This window comes from Neolamprologus multifasciatus, chromosome 16 (genome assembly GCF_963576455.1).
Source record: "Neolamprologus multifasciatus chromosome 16, fNeoMul1.2, whole genome shotgun sequence".
Lineage (NCBI taxonomy): Eukaryota > Metazoa > Chordata > Actinopteri > Cichliformes > Cichlidae > Neolamprologus > Neolamprologus multifasciatus.
This window is the reverse complement of record NC_140454.1, coordinates 25,172,206-25,186,265: the sequence shown is the minus strand read 5'-3', so window position 1 is coordinate 25,186,265 and position 14,060 is coordinate 25,172,206. Positions and strand designations below refer to the sequence as shown.

Here is a 14,060-nt window from a genome sequence, read left to right as displayed (position 1 = left end):
GTCTTTTTATACTAAATGGTTTCTTCGTATTTATTTTTCAAGGCCAACTTTTGACCTTGTGGGCTGACGATGAAGGTCAAAGTCAAACACTTAGTCACCTTAGGTACTCGTGTCTCCCAAGTCCTAGTAATATTGCTGTGGAGTTTGATGACTTTCCATAAAAATTGTGGGTAATATAAGGGCTTTACTGATTTTCACATTTGTGTGACCTTGACTTTGACCCAATTTTCAACTAAATTAAATCAGCTGAAGCTGTTATTGGTATCTTCAATCACACAAAATTAGAAAACGATATCCTGAAAATTCTGGATGCTAGACTGCTAACAAACAGACTGACAAACAACAAATTGAAATGATTATATACTCCCTTCAGGGGGAGAATAAAAGCATGAGAGAATGAATAGACCTGCAAATTTACATATGCAGACACATATAGATACGTACGTTAAGAGATCAAGAGTTTTCCTTTTGGGACTGAAAACAGATCAGGAAGGGAAAATTAGTCACAAACATCAACATTGCGAATTTTCAACTGAGCGACTTTTGTGCCCGTGCAGATTAAAAGAACCAAAACAATACATATAAAAGTGGTATTTGAATGTTTAGCTGGCACCGGGAAAGTTATTTGCTTTATAAATGTCATTATAAACCAAAGGTTGATTGGCTAGCGAATAATGACACATCTGCATTTAGACTGGTTCCCGTTTCTCTTTACCTCTCAGTATGAAATCTGTGGAAATGAAGGCTCGACTGTGCCACTGAATCAGGAAGATGGTGGTATTTTTGTGTTCTGTTTTAGCTCATGGCAGCTTTCTAGAAGCTCGCAAAAGAAATGAGTCCCTTAGGGAGAGGGGATAAAAACCAAAAATTAAAAAGGATCACCATTCAGTTGATAAATGGAGCTTAAAGCCATTATTCTATCAGATCAAACCTATTGATAACAGCAGAAGGTGGAAGGGACCTGGTCTTTGTAACACAGGTTGTGTGATCCTCATGTAAGTTGGGATCAAATGTAAGTTTAAAAAACGTTGATTTTATGCACACATCTGGGGTGAAGTGGACAGTTTAGCATAATATTGATTTTAGCTGGCATCATGTCAATCTAACCTTACCACATTTTTTTTTTTACATTTTATATATATATATGTGTGTGATTTATGTGCAGAACCTTTTACTCCACTTTGGCATCCAGCAAAACGACATGCATCAGTAGAGCAAAAATCTTCCTGAAAAACGAGTTTCGATTTTGACAAAAGCCTGGAAAACGCTCTTCTCTGCTTCATTAGGACTTATCATGCTTCCACATAGCACTCGTCAGGCACTGGGAGTCCAAAATCACTGTGTGCCTCACTGCATCCCAAGTCCCACCTCGTTCAGAGGCGTAATTTGATACTCTGTGGAGCTAGACAGGAACATAAACTAACAGAGATGCCAATGTGATGGCCTTTCCTAGATAAAGTGACAAATGCATCATTTGAGCGAGGTTCATTAATTTGGCTGGTCTATCTTAAGATTGTTTCTGCTCAGTAAATGCAAGATCATGGCTCGAGTCATTTATAATGAATTAAGCGCATCCTGCTCCAGCGTTTCGGTTGTGCACTTTGCACAGTTTACTTGTCAATTGTTGGATTAATCAAGCTGTTTTGAATGGATGAATGCTTATGTGGCTTATAGAGAGTGAAACTTTTCCAGAAGGAGAGAGAGATACTTTTGCTAAAATACAGGTTGAATAATGTGTCATCTATCTTTCTTTTTTTTTTAAGTTTAGAAAGTAGAGCTAAAAATTTGGGACATTTCTTTAGGTGAGAAATTCAGTGTTCATGACAATCGACAAGTATGCTGTTTAAAATCTCTGCAGGCCTGAGTGAATAGATGTGGACAGGAACAATTATGGTGATACTTGTGCTGTTCTGCTAGTAGATGCTAAGCGAAACTTCAGGTAAACACAAAATATTCATACATCATCTCCTCTAAAGCAATTCTAGCAAATGAATGTGGACCTGTCTGTGGAAGGTAATCTTCAGGAACATGCTCCACTTTTTAAGACTACTGAAACCACTGATTCTAGCCTGGGTGTGACATCATAACTCAAGCTTCCTAAACCTGTTTTCACACATGAACTCCTGGCAGTGTTGGGAGAATCAGGAAGTGTAGAGAGACTCATTCTCACTACTGGAAATACATTGTTGGGTTTTGGAGGGAGAGCTACCTGGAGACCAGAGGCGGCATTCCCACAAGCCCTCTGTGAACACACCACACTATTGTTGCATGAGCACAAATCTGGCATCACACAGATTTTGGACTTAGAAAGCTGCCAGGTTAAACATCCATTAATGTCAATCTAACTGCATTAGATTTCATATGCACCTACAGTGGGTAATGTTTAGAGTAATTCAGGGCGGTGTGCATGCGTGAAAATGGGAGTCAAAAGTTAATGATAGACAGGAGCTAAAGTGAGCAACAGCTAATTGCTGGTCTGGTGCTTAAAGAACCGCTGGAATTTAATTTCAAAGACAAGTGCATCACTTTGCCTTCAGCTAGGCCAGACACCGTGTGTAAAACTTTAAAACCAGATAATTCTCAGAGGGACTGAATGTTTTTCAATCGAATGATTCTCAGAACAGTATCCTTGGAAAGTAAAACAATGTGTATCGTGTTTGAGTGTTCAGAGCAGACTGAGTTTCTGAGGCAAACTGTGGCATTTGGGCAGACCGGCAGGCTTCTGTTCTTTTTCCTTCGCTCAATATCTTTGTCTCATGTCTTGTTGCCCTTGCTGAAACTCACTGTGCAACCATATGGCAGTCTGAAAACTTAATTGTGGTATCACTGCATGTTATTAAAAAACAAAGTTGTGGTGCATTTGTTTGAGTAAAGAACATTGTGGATTTTGGCTTCTCAAATGAATTTGCAGTCCTGATATGTAAGCCTTGGATTGCATTGGCTCTTACACTTTGTTCACGTTGTGTTGTTCATTTCTTTACACTGCACACACTTTATTTTCCATGTTGGAGCTCTGAGCTGAAAAATGATATACATGGCAGCTTTCCTTTTCTACCCAGAATAGAAAACTCGTTTACATCCCACACAGAGTGGGCCAGACATTTCACCTTCTCCTGTGTTGGCCTTTTGTTACTCCTATTCTCCAGCATTACACGCGCACACACAAAAAAAATATATACCTGCTTTAGCTGCATCGTGGGCCAGTATATAAACAGAGACCTCAAAGTAGTCCTAAGTCAGTGTCCTCCCCAAGGGAAGTCAATCAAAGCCTCCCAGCAGTGAGCCATTTCTCCAAGCCTAGCTGATCATTTTCCCTCTAATATCCTCGATCCCAGCAGCTCAGAGGCTGATCAGTGTTGTTGAAAACAGAAAACTGTCCATTCTGTCTGGGAGCAGGGGGTGAAGTGAAAAACACACTGAATTGATGACTTTGTAAATGGAAGCTGGGGTAGACTTTGTGAGACCCATATGCCCCCCCCGCACCTCAAAACACGTCTCCCGTCGCCCTCATCACAAACAAATTAGCAATTCAGAGCGTGGCCCTGGGGTTGCCAAGTGTTTATGTGGATGCCTAGTGTGATGAAGCCTCACATTTGTTTTCTGTCACTGACCTGTCACTCACTTGGCTATTAGACCCAAAAGCTACACTGATTTTAACCTTAAATAGTTAGAAAGACATTGGTAGTGACCAAAGAGGGGAGGACGGAAAGATAGAAGTGAGAGGAGAAATGTTTACCAACCCACTCCACTCCCCCTAATCATCCCGTCACACACAAACAAAGCAGGCGTTATATCATCAAGGCTTTCAGGGAGAAAATGCCCTTCACAAACTGGTGAGCTGGCACACTTTCACACTAAATTATATGGTGTGAGACTTGCAGCCTGTTTTGTTTTTGTCTTATTATTATTATTATTATTGTTATATGGGATCAATATTTCTAATTAACACATCTAAAGAAGACTGAAGTACTTGTCAGGGTCTTTTTTAGATTATGGTTTCCAGTGAGTGGATCAGTTAGCTCTTTGAAGTGCCATTTCACCTTGTGCATCGTAGTCTTTTAAAAGGCTGCTTAACTTTGCATTAACTTTACCGTAGTCGAATATGTGGCCCAGCCCCGACGCACGCACCTCACATTGTGTAGTGTTGATTAGCTACATGAAAGTGGAATTTAATGCTGTACATCAATCTGATGCAAATACCACCTACAGGTGTTAAATGAGATTCAGTGTGAGGAATGCTATCAAGGTATCGGCTTGTGTTATGCAGGAGGTTATTTTATGCATGCCATACCGTCGGTTTACAGTGTCTGCTCAATGTATGTTGGTTTTTAGCCAGTAGTATAAATTCAAATGAGAGGTTTAAGCTTACGTGACAGTTGCCTCCTTCCTCTTTAATTTTTGTCTGTCCACACACAGATTTTTATTAGTGCGCTTTTTCGACCTGATGGAAAGGCATCCGTGTGTACAATTAAAACAGGACAGCTACAGCGACAATTATACAAAATTATACACAAACAACATTATTTTGCCTGCACAGAGAAGATGAAATACAACAAAATAGCCTATAAAAGATGGAGAAAATACATGAAGACCATAACTAATTAATAATTGTTCTAGGTCCTGACATGGGAGGAGACATATAATTAAAGCAGGAAAATAAAATCAAATTTTGTAACATCGGTCTTAAAAAGAGGCTTTATGGCATATTATTAGTATTTAAACAGTGTGGCCTCACTGTGTGTGACTTGTATGAATCCAAAAAAAAGTTTCTTTTCCTAGATTACAATCTTTAGGAGACTTTTTTCAAAAGCTAGTATAACTCTGGCTGCTGATTGCCGGGCCCACCTACTTGAACTGAGCTGTTTCTGATGACGGCAGCACAGCTGCAGCTCTGTATGCCCTGAAGTTTTTTTTTTGCACACATAATACAATGTACTATCCAAACAATATTGTAAGCGCCTGGTTACTACTCCCAGCACAACAGTGTAGTAATATCGTCCAACAAGGAAAAAAATAAATAAATGGGAAATGTGTTTTCACAAGTATTTTGTATTAATGTTATGAAAAGAGCCAACAAACCAAACTCAAACACATAAACCTGCAAGGCTGTGTGTTATTTACTTATTTATTTTTCAGCTCAGTTTCTTGAGATGTTTTTAAATGCATGCATAGAATGAATATGTAGTGTAAGTGCCAGTAAGAGAGGGGGAGTGCAATTTATTTAAAAAAGAAAATTCAACATTTTGCTGCGGCGTCGCTAGTAATGACACTAAAAATGGCGGTTTCGGTCTCTTTTAAGACCTCTGCAAAGGGTGGTCTCCTGTATTCTCACTCACGCCTCCACTCGAGCAGCCAACCTCTCACAGGACTGGAAATGGAGACATCCCTCATTGTAGCAGACCATATTGATTTCCAGGCCACCCGAGGAGCAAGGAAACGTGAAATAAAGCAAATTAGGAGAAGTGATTGTTTACATCCATGATTTCTTGCTAGCGGTTTTCTTCATCCTCGCCCTTCTTCCATGTTTTGCCATTTGTCATGTATTACTTACACATTTCCATCTCCACCTTGCAGTGGAAATGCGTCAAACGAACGACGGGCCTGCATACTCTGCCGAGCGAGAGAAAATGCGTGTGTGCACGAGATATAAGAAAACGATTGCTCCACAGGGCTTTTGACCTGCATTAACAGCATATTTAGGCAGGATATGTGTGCAGCATCCGAGGCTTTAAACACGTTTTATCACATGATAAAATCTGCTGATGTGCTGAATTAGTTCTCAGAACTCTTACTCATTCAGCATATGACATTAGCAGATATTTACATTTCTTTTATTTCATTTATTTATTTTGTGTTTATTTGATTTTTGTCTCATGTCCTCTAACACTTTTTCCCCCAAAAAATGCTGAAAACAGGAGAAAAAAAATGAAAACACATAAATGGGCTTTTTAAAAACACAACTTTTTAATTGTGCAGCTTAGTTATTAAATGTTTCACCAGCTGGCCAACTGTTTTCAGCTTCCAGAAACATCACACGAGAGAGCAGTAAGAATTAACCAAAGCCGTTAAGTTAAAGCAATAAAGCCAAAATAATTAGCTGAAAGAAGCTAAAGCTCTGTAGGAACGCCTGTAGAAATAATAGGTGGGCAAACAGGGAGACAGATGCGTGATTTCTCATGAACAGTGGGACCTTGAGCTGTGTGTGCTGCTTAAACAAACTCTGGGGGAAGAAGGGGTGAACAGTGGGTAGCTCAGAGGCGGCTGTAGGCTGCACAATTAGAAACAGTGCTGGTGGGTTTTTTCTGCAGTTTTTTTTTTCTATTGGCTTAAATCGATCTTTTTAAATTTTGTCACCGAGACTCGTAGGTGGGCCCAGCTTGCTTGTAGCAATCTCTGGCTTAGCTTACGCATTAATTTGATCAGTTTACAAAACATTGATTATATTTTTCGCCTTTCTTTGACCACTTTAGTTGCTGTTTTCTTAAATCATTACCTGCTGTCTACCACGCTTGCATCACCAGTTGTTAGTTAAAGGTTTGCACTCATTTATTCACATTATAATAACAGAGCAATCCTTTTGCTTGTGTTCTGCTGCTAAGTTATTGTCTGATAAATAGAAGGCATTGCTGCTGAATTATTATCATATTAGACACCTTTAAGATTGTGTTCCTTTTAACATTCACTTGTATATTAATGGGATTCAGTATTTGTGGATCGTGATAAAACGGAGTGCTGCTTGCTGCAGAAAGAGCCTAATCAACATGTTGTTTCCTACCTCATTTTTATCCACCAGCTCCATATAGGATGACAGCTCATTGTGGCTGCACAGTCTTATTAAATTCAATAGCAGTCATATCAGCTCAGGGTTTATATATGTGGTGTTTGTCCATCGCTGACCCTAATTATTTAAATGTAGCATTAATCCTCAGAATCCGGGGGATTGTGAAGCTGAAATGGGGTCAGCCAGAGGTTAATGATGGTCAGAATTACCTGGGTGGTTCTCTGCACAGTCTTCTAAAAATCCTGAATTTAATGTGGCTGCTGTGTGATTACACCCCGCAGACTCGCTTTTGACCGCTTTGTGTATGTCTCGTTTGTGTCCCTATTGTGTTTGTGTGGCCATTTTTAACCTTTACTTTGTTTAAATATCAGTTGTATTTTTAGGCCCACTTCCAGATTGTTCTTTCTGTGTTTGCCAGATGTTGTCAGCCAAACAAATAGCCCGTTTAATAGTATAGATCTCTGTGGGCAAAGTGTCAAGGTTTGACTGTTTTTGATTTCTTTGAAAGCGTTGTGAGTGTCTGGTGTTTCAGTACGCTATTGCCTAATCAATAAGAACTTGGGTGGCCACTTACATGTTCTACATGAAGCCATTCACTCGGCTACAGTTCTTTGAAAACAAAGCACCAAACGAATTGAATGAATTTTGGTAGGAAGAAAAAAACAGCTGCGATCCTGCAGGTGAAAAACTGTGAATATTAATTCAATATGCCTTGAAAGCCCTTTGATGTGATTTTGATGTGAGTTTTTCTTCAGGCCGTACTTCACTCTGCACGATTAGCAAGTGTTACTGGAAGGTGAGCAAGTCTATCAAGTGCTCCTTATGCAAGGTTTTTATAAATAATACAAATAACGGTATAAAAGACCTTCCAGGTGTTTTTCCATAGTCTGCTATCAGATAAAGTGGTTGTTTGCCTTTTGTTCATTCAGTATTAGTCTCTCGGTGGTGGCGAGATGTGCCTGTGTGTTGGTCAGATTACCACGAGACATAATGATGATGATAATAGGGAAGTTTTTATTACTTTGTGATGCATTTTAATATTCCCAGGCCGTGCTGGCTTAAAAGACTCCGCTAATTAATATAGACCAGATCGAGACTGCAGTGCAGCCATTTCTTACTGAAAGCAGCAATTTCCTGGACTTGATGTGTGCAGCACACTTCACTATAACCTATGGAAATGTAACCTGCAGTAGTTAGTTAGTAGTTTAGTGAAAGACTGCATCCTGCATTCATTTCTTCATCCCGTGTATATTTGCCAGAATCAAGCTTTGGCTCGTCTTTTAAACTCTCAGTCTAAAGTCGTACCGCGGCTTGGATGCTATCAGGTGCTGCGTGAAACCAAATTTCAATTGGAATATCATTACCCTTCATGTTTGTTTTTCTACTCATCTTGCATGTTCTTTTTGGCAGTTTCACCTGCACTCCTGAGTGTTGACCTGATTTAAAACACTGTACAAAAACAATAATTACGTGGCTCAAATATGCAAACAGAAGTCTGGATTCTGGGCTCATTATGGCAATACTTTAAAAAAAAAAGTCCCAAAATTGCTGCATTTTGAATTAAATTAATTTAATTCATTTTTTAATCTCCTACATAGTGACATTTTCATAAAGCTCAATACATTAGCTCACTGCACTCACCACTCCATGCTCAGAATGGCTGAAGCAGCCCGAAGCCTCACCTGTTTGTGATCCTAATAAGGCGATCTGGCAGCCTGACAAAAAAGGGCTCTAACTTAATTAATAACATGTCATAGCGTAGCTGGCATACATGTTGTATTAAGCACCCTACAGCTCCAATCAAGTCTAACATGACAGCGCTGGTTACCCGTGACTTGGCATAAGCAGTATCTAAGGAAGAGTGCATGGGACCCAGGGGTGCACTTGATTTGGTCATCAACATAATGAGGTAATTTTAAACAGATTGCCGCTGAGACAGATAATAGGCACATCATCAATGTGCCAGCCTGACCTTTGCTAACAAACCATAAAACTGTCTTACTCTGGCTTAATATTCATGTTCTCAGTTAAGCCTTCAGACCAAGTGATGAAGCTTCAACGCGGCTTTTCCTTCTTTGATCTCTACCTAACGAATATGGTGATACTAATTAGTATGTTCTACCCAGCGATCGTACTTTATTATTTTGCTTTTTTTCCACAGTGAATTACGTTAAAAGTGTAATCTTTGATTTTTATGGAAACTCATAAAACTGAAATGAAACGCTGACATTCCCAAATTGCTTTTCACGATCCAATGCCAAAACAAGCTTGTGTTTTTAGGACTTTTTTAGCAGCTGAACTTATGTTTCCAATCTGCATTCTGGAAGTTTTTCTTTTTCTTTTTTTAAAGTTGCACAAACCTATTGATGCTTTAAATAATAACTGCACACTGTGCAAATTTTTGATGATAACAGCCTTGCAATTGAGTTATGTTTGTGTTCTTCAATGATAGTGGCTGTTAAAATAATATGTTAAAGACCTTTTATTACCATATTATCCCAATCTGGTCGTTAAGTCTGACGTCACTAACCGTGTCTGGGCCTAAACTCCGCTGTAGGTCCATATATCAAACAATCACTATGGCATTACTGAGAGTTGAAAAACTGTCTAAAGTCTTTCATCTTTAATAAAATGATCAGCGTTCTGCTCTACCAGGTGTAGGGTTGCCAACCGTCCCTTAAAAAACGGAATCGTCCCGTATTTAGAAACAAAAGTACACGTCCCGTATTGAGCTAATAAGGGACGCACTTTGTCCCGTAATACAGTGAGAATCAAAAGTAGTCTATAAGTTTTAATGTAATTAACGCTTTGTTTGAAACCATAATTCCCAGCCCCGCCCCTGCTTTGTGACCAATGAGCTGACAGCACACTTATGACAATTCGAGTATGACAATTCAGATTACCGCTCATCTCATTGGTTGAGGAAAGGTCGCTTGCGGAGAAAATACCGGAAGACAACAGATGACCACAACAAAAAGCATGGCCAACAGGGAAATAAACGCCGACACTGCGGTGCAAGTCTCAGACGACAGTACACCTGAAGCTGGGCAAACACTGCGATTTTCAAACTGCACGATTGGCTCGCATGGGTTATAAGTTCGTAGGTCACGATGCAGGTCTCACACTATACCGCCCGATGCTCTGATGCGACCTGAGTCACACTGTGCCTCCATAAAATGAAGGTTATAACAGAAAATCTGTCGCTCGCTCTCCCTCTCTGTCTTTCACTCACACAGACACACACCGCCATCAACATTGCTAAATTACTAATGACAAACATGATCAGGCAGCTGTGATTGAGCAGCAATGTAAATCCAACTATTTTCACGGTTGTTGTGGTCGTGATAATTTGGTGATGCCACATCGAAAAGGCTCGGATGAGCTTTCCAAAGTTCTACAAGTTGTGCCTCCATCGCTTGTGTCCAGATCACACGCTGCACAGCCGTGCTCCGTCTTTTTCACCGACGTTTACGTGTTTGCGCGTGAGCAGTGTGAGCGGCTGCGGTGACACCCTCACGAGCGATTGATGATCGGGAGCTGGTCGTGAGGTGTTAATCGCTTCTCGTTACCCCACGTATACTACACTATGCACGATGAAGGCCAAAATCGGGCCGATCACGACTCAAAAATCGGCTCAAAATGGGCCAAAAATCGCACAGTGTGAGCCAGGCATTAGACCAGCAATGTTTGTGCCTCTCAGAGAAAGAAAAAAAGACTGCAAAAGTGCAGGGAAGAATGGGAAAAGGAAAACACCTGGCTGGAAAAGTTCACGATAACACCTATAAAGCGCACTGCACTGTGTGCGGGCGCACTTTTTCCATAGGCATGCTTCTAATGGTGGGCACATGAAGAACATGAGGGGCGTGAAAGCTCGGGGAACCCTTAACCAATTTTTGTCTACCAGGCCACGGCAGAACCAGATATGGTAAACACTGGTTTGTTTGTTTTTAAACCCTCTGGTTAAGGTTAAAATGAGCATGTGCAGTGAATATCAGCGCTACGTGGCCAGAAGTGTGATAATATAATTTATTTTGTGTAATAAACAACTGCAAGGATAGATGATTACAACAAATAGATGAGTAATACATAAAAGTAATACATAGATGAATAATGATGATGAGTTATGATGCGTAATCATGGGAACAAGTGGGTTTACAAACGGGAGCAAAAGCTGAAATAATGCCTCTGCTGAAGCCAATTGCACTAAATGCACTAAATGTGCACTGTTACAAGAATATTTTTCTTTCTATTATTTTCTATTAATTTATATAATTTTAAGTTAAGCAGGACAGAGTTCTTTTAAAGAAAGATTTACTTTTATTATCAAAAGTTAAGCATGACAGGCTTCTGTTTAAGAAAGAGACCTGTTTTATTGTGTTAATGTTGTCATTTTGAGCTAAAAATAAATGGCTAAATGATTTTTGTTTCCCATGTGTTGATATCACAAAGGATACGCATCTACTTAAATCAAATTCAAGTCAAATGGTTAAAAAAAATAATTTCACACACAAAAAAAGAGCTAAAAAATTCACCACACTGGGAAGGGTGAAGACAACTGGGTCGCCCGGCCCTGGCCACGAGGTGTCCCTTATTTATTTCTCAGGGAGTTGGCAACCCTAACCAGGTGTAACAATTGAGTTTAACATCCAGGCATCCATGAAAATGGAATTTATGACATTTAACGGAGTTAGAAGTTAGCAGGAAGTTAGCTCGCTAGCTTCTATCTAAATACAATATAGCATGTCCTGACTGCGGGGTTTTGGAAACAAATTAAAACGTACAGCTCTGTTATCACTTCCAACATAAATGAAGACAGAAAACTAAACAGCAGTGACGTTTGTAGGGTTACTGAAGTTTGGCTAGCTGGTATATAATGATGTGCTACGTGACCACTAGCGACACAGCTATGTTAGCATAATATAAACAAGCTAACTTTTTTCCACTCGATAAAAGTTAACGTGAGTATTCTTGGTGGTCAGGAACAAATGTAATCGCATGGCAGGATGCTGTAAAAGGACCAAACTTCAGCCAGGAGAACAACTGAGATAATCCAGCCACAATACGAGGTTAGTCATTCATATACTGCTGCACTGGCTGGGCTGTAGTTACATCCTAAGGTTTTAAAAACTGAGCTTAAATAAATGATTAGCGGTAATAAAAATAAAAGCCGAGGGAGGTCAACAGTGATCACTGACTGTTTTAGGAGCTTTTTGAGATTAAATAGAAGAGAATATGAAACATTAAACATGTTAACAACACAAAAGCCATATTAAACGCAGACTACTTTAGGCCCGGAAGTAGGATTCATCACATCATCACTTAACGACCGGATTGATGCTTTAAATAACAACTGCACACTGTGCAGATTTTTTTTCAGAGATCAACTCCAGCTACTGAGAAGGAGAACAGGCTCATACAGCCTTCCATGTGAGTAAAACTTTGTTTTTCAACACAAATTGAATGCAGCGCAGAAAGCTGAAGGAAAATTTCATTGAAATCTGTCCAATATGTGACAAAGGTATTTGAGTCCACAGAGAATTCCTGGTTCAATACACCATATGAATTTCAAAATACCATTTTTTTTTTTTAAAGGTTCGTTTTATCCGACAATAAAATGTGTTTGTGAGTCTTTTAATAAAGGTCACTGTTTCGTGATTGTTTGAAATGATTACATGTTCAGCGGCGGGAAGGATCCGGCTTCAGTCGAAGCCGCAGCACATTAAACGCTGGAGCTAGCGGTGTGTGAGCCTGTTATTTACTTTGTACAAATTGACAACCTCAAATAGAAACTCTGCTCTGACTGATGTTCTCATCTCACCGTCCTGCTCAGTGAAAGATGCACATTCTATCTCTGGTCAGTGAAAAATTGTGAGTGTTTTTGCGTAGATATGTTAACTCTCAGCAGGGCTCCGACTGATCTGGTGCAGCTGGAGACTTTCATTTTGAGCACACATGCGATTCTGTGTGTTTTATTTTTTACCTGCTGCTGCCTGGTTTTCTGTTTTAGGAAGCAAAATGTCACACAGAGACAACGTGGCACTATTTGGGACGGACGAAGCGCAGGTTGAAACCACTCTGCCAATGAAGCAGCTCTTTGTGGCATTTTGACTGTGTGCGTAATTGCAGCTTTGACTTGAGACTTTTGAGAACAATAATCAGCCCATCATCTTGTAAGAAAATGTCAAATGCAGAGCAAAAGAAATACAAATGGACTAAAGAACAAATGTAATAATAGAGCATAATAGTCCCCATGCATCATGGCTTGTTATGATGCCTGTTATCAACATCCATGGCATTAGTCATCATAGACAAATGCTCACAATAGCTGGCAACAGACATTACAGAGATGGAAGCCGCCAGTGTGATGAAGAATGTGTTGTCCATATTTCTCTTGCATCCAGAGCCTTGAATGATTTGTTACACTTTCTGTGACCAATTAAATCCGTTTGCATGTAAAAGCTGTGACATGTTTATGGCTTCCTCTTTATAAATCTATTGTGGCGTGTGTTTGACATGCTAAAATCTCATTCGATTGGCATGTTTTTCATAGAAGCAGTGAATTATCTTGTGTTTTTTTGTTTTTTTTATCACTTACATATATTGGACAAAGAAAAAAAGTTTTATGACGGGAACTAAATGTGTTTTCTTTAGATTAATGTCTCCCCTACCTCTCAGTTATTGTCGACAGTACAGTAGATCACATCACTGGGAGAGGCACTGCAGATTAAAAATGTCAATTTCAGACGTCACCCTCTGCTCTGTGATATACAGCCCAGGATTGGAAACGCACACAGGAATTTGAGCAAGGATTCTTCACTCGGGTGTCACGGAGAAAACACCTGCTGGAGCCACATTCACTTGAGCACACATAGGACGTGACTGTCTTGACTCCTCGTGACACGACTATACACTCTAATCTCCGTCAGGGTTCACCCGGCGTGCTACGCGCTTCAGCCTGAATAATGTTTCTCCATCCTCTGCCTCCTAAGCCACGCTGGCCTTTGACTTGTTTACACAGATTAAAGATGTGATGTTGAAACATGTGCTGGCTCAAACAGCGGCTCTGCCGAGGCGTAACAAATGTCAGCATGATGAAGGTGAGGACTCTAATGCTGTATTATCTCTGCTGCATTGGGAAGCAGGTGTGATGAATGTCCAGCAGAGACAGACGCACATTTCTACCTGTCTCCACCTGTCTGCCGAGGGGGAGGGGGGGAAATCTATTTAGCCGTTGGGGGAGGGGGTGTCAGGCAATCCAATCTGAAGATGTTTGCTGGTT

General features: G+C 40.1%; 1 protein-coding gene and 1 long non-coding RNA gene across 2 annotated transcripts in view; both read left to right on the top strand.

The window, feature by feature from the left end:
• The window catches only part of asic4a (acid-sensing (proton-gated) ion channel family member 4a), a 115,077-nt gene that overhangs the window by 27,783 nt on the left and 73,234 nt on the right, over nt 1-14,060 (top strand). The window lies entirely within an intron of this gene.
• LOC146500919 (uncharacterized) overlaps nt 4,406-14,060 on the top strand; it is a 53,244-nt gene continuing 43,589 nt past the window's right edge. The window contains exons 1-2 of the long non-coding RNA XR_014869698.1: nt 4,406-9,436; nt 11,406-14,060. The exon at nt 11,406-14,060 is cut by the window's right edge and continues 43,589 nt beyond it. This is a non-coding gene — a long non-coding RNA (uncharacterized LOC146500919). The remainder of the gene's footprint in view (nt 9,437-11,405) is intronic.